This window comes from Molossus molossus, unplaced genomic scaffold, assembly GCF_014108415.1.
Source record: "Molossus molossus isolate mMolMol1 unplaced genomic scaffold, mMolMol1.p scaffold_m16_p_4, whole genome shotgun sequence".
Classification (NCBI taxonomy): Eukaryota; Metazoa; Chordata; class Mammalia; order Chiroptera; family Molossidae; genus Molossus; species Molossus molossus.
In genome coordinates this window covers 30,008,341-30,016,960 of record NW_023425377.1, presented here as the reverse complement: position 1 = coordinate 30,016,960, position 8,620 = coordinate 30,008,341, and positions in this window count along the sequence as shown.

The following is an 8,620-nucleotide window of genomic DNA, read 5'->3' as shown; positions in this document are numbered from 1 at the left end:
TTACTCTGGAGAGTTCACATCCGGTACAAAGTAACATAAAGCTTTGAAGGTAAGTGAAGCTTCTCTTTTGCTCTCAATCTGTGTCTGGATCATAGGACCCTGGGGTGTCTAATATACCCTCCTGAGCAAATCAGACTCTCTAGAGAAGCTCTACTTGCTGACTTCTCCCCCCGAGTGGTGGCCTAAGAGTGACAGCTGGGAGGGGGCTGACAGGCCTGGGTTTGAATTCTGGGTTTGTCACTTTCTTATGTGGCCTTGGACAAGTTACTTAAACTCCCTGAACTTCAGTTTTCTCATCTGAGAAGGGACATAAATGGTTGTAGTGACCACACTAGTGGTCAGGAAAATACATGCTTAGGATACTAGACAGTGGACATGATGCTCTAAGTGAATGCTAGCCAATGAGGATGCTGGTGGAGTAGTACTGGTGGTCATGGTGGTATGTTCCCAACTGGGTAAGCTCCTGGATGACTTGTAGTGAGTATGTGCAAGGACAAGAGTGAGCAGATCAGAGAAGTTTGCTCAAGTGGGTCATCTGCTTTTCCCCTTGCTGCCCTAGATAGGTCCTACAAGACCAATTGTCAGATTCAGCGGGGTCCCCTCACCTAGGGCTACCTTTCTAGTAAAGGGGATGACAATAGAGAGAAGAAGAAGGGAAATGGGACAGGACTAAGGACTGGCCTAGTGGTTGTGGCTCTTTCTGTCAATTTGCCTCAATGCCAACTCAGCATGGCGGTTCCTCGGGGAATCTTTCTCTGAATCTCCAGGGTACATTGGCCTTAGCATCTGTGCCTTCCTCCAGGTCCCCTCCACAACATAATTAAACATTTATTTGTGTAGTTAACTGTTAACCATGCCTCCTCACCAGACATGACAGCAGACACTGTTTCTGTCTCATCCACCACCCCCTGTTCTAGTTTCTCCATACAGTAGACTCACAACAAATATTTGCAGAGTAAATGAAAACATGAATCTGTCACGCACAGTCTGGTTCTTTATGTTTCTGGGAACACAAAGCAGGAGACTGGATTAAGTGTGACAAAACTACCTCAACTTATCAGATGGCCTTGACTGGAATTTTTATTTATCTCTCCAGAAGAAATTCCTAGGTGAGGCAGAGATAGAATAAACAACTTCTTAATGGAGTAATGCAGCCTCATTCTGCCTAGGACAACAATCAAACATAGACTTCACTCGTCTACAAAGTCAGTCAAGGGTTCATTTCATTAGGTCAGCCTTTGGGAATTCAAGTAAGGAGTTAGACAATGTCCCTAGTCCTCAAAGAATTTGCCTTTTAATGGAGGAGACCAAAAATTATAAAGCAGAAAATATAATTTCAGGTAGTGATGGGAACCATGTTGAAAATAAAACATAGTGAGGTGAGGTATGTGATAGTTACTAAGGGTTGGAAGGGATAATACAGATATAAGTGCTCAAGGAAGGCCTGTGGAGGTGGTGGTTGGATGGAGAACAGAATGACAAAGGGAACCGACCCTATAGAGATAAAGGTGGTAGTTGGATTGAGATCTGGTCGGAGAGTATTCCAGAAAGAGGAAGAAGCAAATGCCCTAAGGGACAAGCTTGGTATGTTTGAGGAGGAGAAATAACCACTGGAGCACACTGGGTTTCTATACAGTGGAAGAGCTAAGTCAGACAAGGAGGTAGAAGCTGGATCCTGTTTAGCATTACAGGTCTTGATAAGGCTTTTGCCCCTTATTCTAAGAGTGATGGGAGGACCAAGGGTTTGAGCAGGGGAGAATGGGTTGCCAGGAATCAGGAGCCTGTTTTAGTAGAGGTGAGAAATGGAGGCTTAGATTAGAAGAGTAACTGTGGATATGAAAGCTATATATAGATAGACCTACTGACTGATAATTTGGATATAAGGGGGAAAGTGGGATCAATGATAATTCCTAAGGGTGGGTTTGGGCAACTAGGTGAAATGGAACCATTTACTCTTTTAGGTTTAAAAACAGGAAAGAAATAGGTTCTTGAGAGAAAAAAAAATCCCACAATGTTCTGTTTTGTTTAAGTTTGAGGCACTTTTCAATTAATCATTTTGAGATGTCAAGGGTAGATGGCTACACAAGTTTCCAGCTCAATGGAAGTAGAGTTGTGATGTCACCAGCATATGATGGCACCTAACTCCATGGTTCTGCATGAGATCATTGATGGACAGGATGTAGATTAAGAAGAGTAGAAGGAGGGAGGAAAACACCTTGAATATTTAAGCCTACAATCTATGCTAATTTATTTTATTCTAGGGTCTGAATCATCCTGATAGTTATTTCAATGCTTCACCATACTTTGTATTTGTACCTCTGAAGAATTACCTGTTTTTATTAATGACATATTTGGTATAAAACTTGTTACTGTAAGCTATCCATAATCACATTCTAGAAATCAGTTGGTGGGTAACAGATGCACATATGACCAAGGGAAATGCCAAAACCCACTTCCCATGGCTGTTCCTCTTGCTTGTACATATCTATTTTTAACACCCATGACTGCAAGGCAATGTCCTTTTCACTTGAGAAAACTGTGTTTCCCAATAGAGACCCACAGCAAGTGGACACAGAGAGTGGCGTGCCCCTGTGTGCCAACATTTACTGCTACTGATTAGACAACAGAACTCAAACCACTGGAAATTTAATAACCTTTGGTTTGCGTGTGTGTGTGTGGAGGGGGTGTGTGTGGGGGGGGAAGGGGGTGGTAGGTGGTGGCAGTAAACCTGTTCTATAGTTCTAATGGTTTCCTAACATGTCAAAATTTCTCAGAAAGCTTTGCTAATTTAAGATTTTGAGGCTAATTATGAGAAGTATTTACTCATCCATTTCCTAAGAGCTCGTGCTTAATACACTCTCAGCTAAGTGAAGTTCATTTTTTTTCCCTAACAGGTGGTGGGTTTGGATTCAATAACTCGAGGGAGGAAACTTGAAGATTCAAACCATAACAGGAGCTGTGTTTCTATGATTGAAAAGCTAATGATCCCTTAACAAACAGTTTGTACTAGCCACAAATAAATGGTTTATTTCGGGGGTAAAATCAGTTATTCCAGCTAAGTGGCACCACTTAAAGGAAGCCTGTTTTTCAACCGGAAGCTCTTGGTTTGAATCCAGACTCCAAAACTTACCGGTTCTATTACTGGGGGAAAGTCACCAAATATTTTGGTTTTTAAGTTTCATCATATAGCTACCCCAGAGTCCTATATGGACTGAAATGAGCTTTCTAAACCACTGAGTGCTATACAAACTTTTAGATTGAGAAATCTCTACTATTTTCCCATTTTGTTCAGAAAGAGAAAAGAATTCTCATCTCCAGGTACCTTCGGAGCTCATGAATTCTCAACCACAGGACTGGGCTTTGGTTGTCACGTCTCACTGTACCAGGCAGGATGTGGGTGACTGTAAATCTACATGACAGTGACTCAGTGTAGTCCATTAAGAACAAAATGACCTTGGTTATATCAGATTAGGAAGAATCAAACCGCTTTTGGCTTCCGTCATACAAAACTGTAGTCTCTTTCCTACTTCAGAGTTCTGAGCTTCATCTGACTCACTATTCCACACCCTTTCTGGCCCCACTCACAGGAGGTTTTAAATGCCCCTTTCTTCAAAGTGAGAGTCATTGGTAGTGATGGTGGTGGTGGTGCTGGGGATTAAACAATATTCATTGACCTTAAAAATGCCTAAATGATAGACCCCAACAATTAAAACTGAGAAATTTATACTGCAAATAGAATCACAAAAGTACTCAAAGAAACATGGGCACAGCATTGCAGTGTTGATTGTAATACTAAAGAACTGAAAATAACCTAAATGCTAGGGGATTTATAAAATAAATGGACATATTTCCATATACTGGAACATCATACAGCTTCTCTAAATAATAAGATAGATCTATGTTTTGTGACACTGGGACATTTAGTAGGTGTGTTACTATCTAAACAGCAAGCTGCAGGACACGTATAAAATGAATCCATTTATGTAAAATAAGATAGAAAATACATCTGCCTATATATTTATGAAAATTTGTTTAGGAGATATATAAGGTACTGTTAAGGGTAGTTATTTAGGGGTGAAGGAAAGAAAGAGGTTTCTACTTTTCATGATCATAGGTTAATTTTTACTATATATAAATCAAAATTAGTTAAAACAAGGTTAGCCTAATGGAAGGTTTAGAAGCCATTAATGTTCCCTCCAAGACAACAGAATGAGAACTTACATTACTTAGGACAAGCTGGTTTCAAGTTACAAAAACCAACGCAAGCTACACATAAAGGAATATCTTTTCATAAGAGAATTTGGTCTCATGGGACTCCATGGCAGGAAGCACAGTCAGGCCTCAGAAATACCTGGAAGTGTACAACCTCTGTGAACTCAGGCCACAGCCTCTCCAGCTCTTCCTCTGCTTCCCTCCACATTTCTCTCTCATTTTAATTCTCTGTAGTTCTGCTTTTGCTGCTCCCCAGTTCTTGTGGCAGAACCTGGTGGCCTCCGGCTCTCAAAATCAAATATTACAAAGCCAGTCAAGTGGCGAGATTAACTCTTTTTCCTTTGATCCTAACTTCAAATGACCTAAGAGTCTCAGATGAGTTCAGCTTGTGCCCAGTTTCCAGCCCTTATTCAGTCAAGAGTGGCCAGTGCGATAGGGTCCTTTGATAGCAGATGCCTACCGAGGCCTATTCAGGTTGAGAATAAGGAATGTCACTGTGGGCAGACACTCAAAAAGAATCCCAAACAAGAGTATGTGTTAGATACTTTTGGCAAACTCAAGGCACTGGCTCTCTAGGTATGGATGATGGTATTTTTGTTGTTGTTGTTAATCCTCATCTGAAGATATTTTTTCCCATTGATTTTTAGAAAGAGTGGAAGGAAGGGAGAGAGGGACGGAATGGGAGAAGCGGGGGGAGGGAGTGAGGGAGAGAGGGAGAGAGAGAGAAAGAGAGAGAGAGAGAGAAACATCGATGTGAGAGACACATCAATTGGTTGCCTCCCACACGACCCTGACCAGGGTCAGGGATTGAACCTGCAACACACATACATGCCCTTGACCAGGAATCGAATCCATTATTCTTTGATTCACAGCCTGAGGCTCTAACCACTGAGTCATACTGGCCAGGGCTCGATGACGCTATTTTAATTGCCAAGTCCCTAATTCACTTTTTGGGGGTCATGCCTGATTTATTTTGCTATGAAAGTTCACACTGGGGAAGTGGTAGTAAAGTAATACTGGTTACAAAAGAGAACATTTTGAGGGCTATAAAGTACAGTAGACCCTTAAACAACATGGGTTTACACTGCACAGGTCCACTTACATGTGGATTTTTTCCCCCAATACATGTATAGTCTGCCCTCCATATTTCAGAGGTTTCTCATTTGTGGGTTCAACCATCTGTGGATGGAAAACAGTATTTTTGATTCATGGTTGGGAGTCTGTGGAAGCAGAGGGCCAACAGTCTACGTTATTCTACATTACTTCATCTAAGGGACCTGAGCGTCAGGGATTTTCGTTTCTGTGGGGGTCCTGGGACCAATGAGAGAACACTGTAATTATGTGTGGAGAGTCAAAATTTATATTTGGATTTTCGACTGAGTGTGGGGGGGTCAATCTTCCTAACCCTGTTGTTCAAGGGACAACTGTACTTCCTCTAGATATATTTGATAGCTTAATTTTGCTAGTAGCTAACCAATTAACACAGGTTGGAGTTACTTGGTGACTGATGCAACTCAACCATCATATATTGGGCAGTGTTGAAACTGTGAGAAGTAAATACTTTGTTTCACTAGAAGATATTTCTTCTTCTCAGTCTTCAATCAATTAACATACCAGAAAGTGACTAAAGGATTGTTGTTCAAATATAGTTTTAAGACGCATTGGAAGTAAAATGAAAGACTATGAATATTCTATATAGAAGTTGTGTACTTGTACCCATCCATCCATCCAATCCAAAAGCCAAATAAAGGAATAATCATTAAACTTGGATTTCATGTATATCTATTTTTGAACTTCAAGATGGTCTGCTGTTTCTGCACAAAGAAACAAACAACCATGAGGTCAGGACGCTCCTCTTGTTTATTGCTATGTCCCCTCTACTTTCATCAACTGCTTAATCAGTTCTCTCTCTAAAAAAAGAGCCCTGTTTATTGACTAAACATACATACAGGAAACTGCACAGATCAAAAGTGCACAGCATGATACATTTTCATGACGTGAACACTACCATCAAGATCAGAGAATAGCATGTTATTAGTATCCTAGAAAATGCTCATGTTCCCTCCCAGTCTCTACCCCTAAAAGGATAAACACTACCCTGACCTCAATCACCATAGATTAGGTTTGCAAGATTTTGGACTTCAGGTAAATGGAATTATGAAGTAAGTATACACTTATTTGCATCTGATCTGGCTTTTTTTGTATAACATTATGCTTGAGAAGATTCATCCATTTCCTTGATGTAGTTTCAATTTGTTCATTCTTCTCCTAAATAACATTACCTTATTTGGACATATCAAAATTTATTCATTCTTCTATTGATGAATATTTGGGTTTGGGACTCTGAAAGGTAATATTGATATTAATATTTTTGACTATGTCTTTTGACACACACATGCACACATTTCTGTTGGAAATATACCTAGAGATAGAACTGTTGAGTCATGTGAGTAAATTCCCCCATGCATATGTAGAAACTACCAAAGTTTTCCAAGTGATTATACCAATGTACACTCTTCTTATTAGTAGATGAGTTTCAGTTACTTCTCTATGCTTTCCAACAACTTGAAATTATCTGTCTTTTAAGTAATAGCCATTCTGGTGGATCTGTAGTTGTATCTCATTGTGGCTTTAATTTGCATTTCTCTGATGACTAATTATGATCACCTATTCAAATGTTTTTGGTGATATGAATATCCTCTTATGTGAAGTGCTCTTTAACTCTTTTGCCCATTTTTGCTTTTAATTTGGTTTTTCTCTTTAAAAGAGTTCCAGATATATTTTGGATATAAATCCTTTTCTCAGATATAGGTATTAAAAATATATTCTACCACTCCATGGCTTGCCTTTTCACCCTCTTAATGGTAGTTTTTGATAACTAGGGCTTATTATTTCAATGTGATCCAATTAATCAAGCTTTTCTTTTATGGTATTTTAATGCTTTTTTTGTCTTTAAAAAATATCTTTGACTACCTAAAGGTCACGAAGGCATTCACCTATGTTTTCTTATAGATACTTCATTACCTTTCACACTTAGATCTAAAATATAACTGGATTAATTTTGTGTATAGTGGGGTCAAAATTCAATATATAATTATTTCAGCACCATGAAAAGGCTACCTTTTGTCATAATTCAAATGATTATAAATTCTTGCATTTATTCCTGGATTCTTTAGTCTGGTGTGTCGTTTAATTTATCTGTTGTAGTGCCAATACTACATTCATTTAATTATTGTAGAGCTTTATAGTGGATCTTGATATCCAGCATCATTCTCTTCAATGTTACATTGGCATTCTCAGCCTTTTGTATTTTCATTCAAATTTTAGAATCTCTTTGTCAGTTCCCACAAGAAAAAACTTCTGGGATTTTGGCCAGCCATTGAATTAATAGATCAATTGGGAGAAAACTGATACTATTTATGTATTAAATTTTCCAGTCACTGAACATGGAATATCTTTCCATTTATTTAACATCATCTTTATTTTCTCCTAATAATATAGGTTTTCTTGGTGTAGAGGTTTTTGGTCATCTTTTGTTAGATTTATACTCTAGATATCTGATGTTTTACTTGCTGCTATTGTAAATGGTCTTGCTTTTTGCTTTAATGTTATACTACACTTAATTAGCTATATAGGATGGTGCAGGGCACAGGCCACAGCAGTAGAGCATCTTTAATTTGTTGGACGACCTGGCAGCTTCATAGGTACACTGTTTCTATTGTCCTCTCACCCACATGAAGTGTGTATGCATGCTACAGGTAATATCTTACCATTCTTTTTTCCCAGACTCATTAATGTATAATTGCCAATAAAAATTATAGATATTTAAGGTGTATAATCCAAGATAAGGAAACAACCTAAATGTTCATCTACAGATGAATGGTTAAAGAAAATAACACACACACACACACACACACACACACACACAATGGAATATTAGCATAAGAAAGAAGGAAATCCTGCCATTTGTGACATGGATGAATGCAACTGGAGGACATTATGCTAAGTAAAATAAGCCAATCACAGAAGGACAAATACTGTATGATCTCACTCATGTGTAAAATCTAAAATAGTCAAACTCATAGAAATAGAAAGTCTAATGGTGGTTGCCAGGGACCAGAGAAGGAGGATGGGATGGTGTTAGTCAAGGTGTGTGAAGTTTCAGCTATGCAAGATGAGTAAGTTCCAGAGTGCTGGTGTACAGCCGTGTGACCACAGTTCATAATGTACTGTGTACTTGAAATTCGCGAAGTGGGTAGATCTTGGGTGTTCTCACCACAAAAAAGAAAAATAAAGTTAAATGTTACTGCTTTTAAAGTTTTCTTTGGTATGTTTTTATTGTTGATTTAATAAAGAGTTCAATGGATAAATCAAAACAAATCAATTCAATTGAGGAGAGGTAAATCTA